This window comes from Lactuca sativa, chromosome 1 (genome assembly GCF_002870075.4).
Source record: "Lactuca sativa cultivar Salinas chromosome 1, Lsat_Salinas_v11, whole genome shotgun sequence".
Classification (NCBI taxonomy): domain Eukaryota; kingdom Viridiplantae; phylum Streptophyta; class Magnoliopsida; order Asterales; family Asteraceae; genus Lactuca; species Lactuca sativa.
The window spans coordinates 203,002,064-203,004,608 of record NC_056623.2 but is presented as its reverse complement, the minus strand read 5'-3'; positions in this window follow the sequence as shown (position 1 = coordinate 203,004,608).

Genomic DNA, 2,545 nt, shown 5'->3' with positions numbered 1-2,545 from the left:
AGTGGCCCTGCATGAAGCGGGACGTATCTTGGTATGTGGAGAGATGTATGACCTGTAGGAAGGTCAAGGCGGAGCATCAGAGACCCCATGGCAAGATGCAGCCGTTAGACATTCCCATGTGGAAATGGGAGGATATCACTATGGATTTCATCACTAAGCTTCCCAGGACCGCACGTGGAGTTGATTCGATTTAGGTCATAGTGGATCAGCTAACCAAGAGCACGCATTTCATACCGATTCAGGAGAGTATATCGGCTGAGAAGCTAGCCGATATTTATGTGCATGAGGTAGTGGCACGACATGGAGTGCCTGTATCAGTAGTATTAGATCGAGACGTCTGGTTCACTTCCAGGTTTTGGAAGAGGTTTCATGATGAGATGGGGACTCATCTTCACTTCAGCACCGCTTTCTACCCTCAAACGGAAGGGCAGAGCGAGAGGACAATTCAGACTCTCGAGGCCATGCTTTGAGCATGTGTCCTAGACTTCGGTGGCAGTTGGGATACATATCTTCCATTAGCGCAATTTTCGTATAACAACAGTTACCACGCAAGCATTTAACTCCCTCCCTTCGAGATGCTCTACGGGAGGAAGCGTAGGACCCCGATTTGTCGGGGCGAGGTCGGTCAGAGAGCCATCAGGAGTATCAAGGTAGTTCTCAAGACCACATAGTTGATCCAGCAGGTCCGTAGCAGACTACATACTGCACAGAGTCGGCAGAAGAGTTACGCTGACAGGGGACGTTCGGACTTGGAGCTTCAGGTGGGCGATATGGTCCTCCTGAAAGTGTCACCCTGGAAGGGTGTCATCAGGTTCCGAAGAGGGGCAAGTTGGGCCCAGGTTCATTTTGTCCCATTAAGGTTTTGGCTCAGGTGGGTCGGTTTGCCTACCGTTTGGACCTTCCAGCAGAGCTTAGCCAGATCCACAACACTTTCCACGTTTCTCAGTTGTGGAAGTGTTTGGTAGATGAGTCAGCAGTGGTACCATTGGAGGATATTTAGGTTATTAGCAGCCGGAATTATATCGAAAGGCCAGTTGCGATCTTAGATCGGAAGATGAAGACCTAGAGGAACAAGGTGGTTCAGTTAGTTAAGGTGCATTGGCAGCACTAGAAGGGTTCATAGTGGACGTGGGAGACTGAGGAGGAGATGAGGGAGCACTATCCGGAGTTATTTTCAGGACCAGTAGCAGCAGATTTCGAGGACGAACTCTAAGATAAGTGGGGGAGAATTGTCACGCCCCATTTCTGGTATGTAATTTAAATATAGGATTTTCCCTTCATATGAGGAAATCGACGAGTCAGTAGCCTGACTCGATGAGTAGAGACGGGATTTGCACGCGTTTTTAGTGGGTGACTCGACAAGTCCGTTTCCCGAACTCGGCGAGTCCGCCAGTCTGGGTGAAACCCAAAATCCCAGGGTTTATACCCTATTTAAACGTCATTATAGCCACCCATCCCAGCATCCAACACCTCCAGAGCATTACTTTGTAAACCCTACTCCCTATTGTTGCGCTTGAGTGTTTTGTGCTAGCTTGAGAGTTGTAGAAGAAAAGAAAGGAAAGAAGACCAATAGAAGAGAAAGGAGATCCAGAATCTAGCTTCCATTTGCTACATATTCTGGTAATAAAGTTTTCACCTTGCTTATTCTTCCATTAAACCCTCTTTTATGCTTGTTTATGGTTCTCTTGGAACTTTATGTGATTCAAACTGGAGAAATGCACTCTCCTTAGGATGGAAACCATAGATCTGGATGTTATGGAGCTCTAGGAGCTCAATGTAGCTACCTTTATGTAGATATAGCCTTGTTCCAAACCCCAAGTGCTTATTGTTGGATGATTTTGGTGTTTAAGCCCCATTCTCTTGTGCATGCATGTAGAGTTGGAAACTTTACGTGTAAACCACCCCTAGAAGCCCAGATCTATGAACTGGATGCACTGAAATCGACTAGAATCGACTGTATAGTAATGACATGCATGAGACTCGGCGAGTCTATGCCAAGAATCGACGAGTCCAAGGCAATCTTCTTGCCTCAGGAACAGACTCAACGAGTTGTTCATACAACTCGACGAGTCACAGTCTGGACGAGTTCATACAATGAAGGAGAACTCGATGAGTTGTTCATACAACTCGACGAGTCGGATGAAGTTAGACTCGATGTTAGTATCAAAGAAGAACTCGTCAAGTCTTTGACAAACTCGACGAGCTGAAGCGGGAAGAGGATTAGAAAGGATGTTAGGGACTTGGCGAGTTGGCGGCCCAAATCGGCGAGTTTGATCAACTGAAAGTTGACTTTGACTAGGATGTTGACTTTGACTAGGGGTAAAATAATCATTTTACCCTGAGAGTAGTTATCAATATCTGATTTTGTGTTTATCGGATTTGTAGCCGGGGAGTTCCGGAGCAGTAGTCAACCAGTTTCAGATTTAGCATCTCAACAGCCAGCGTTACGAGGTGAGTTTCCTTCCAGTAGGAACGGGTCTACGGCCACAATGTCGGCCCGTTTAGTTAGCAATAGTTCCGGACTTCGGTCCTATGCAGTAGTTTA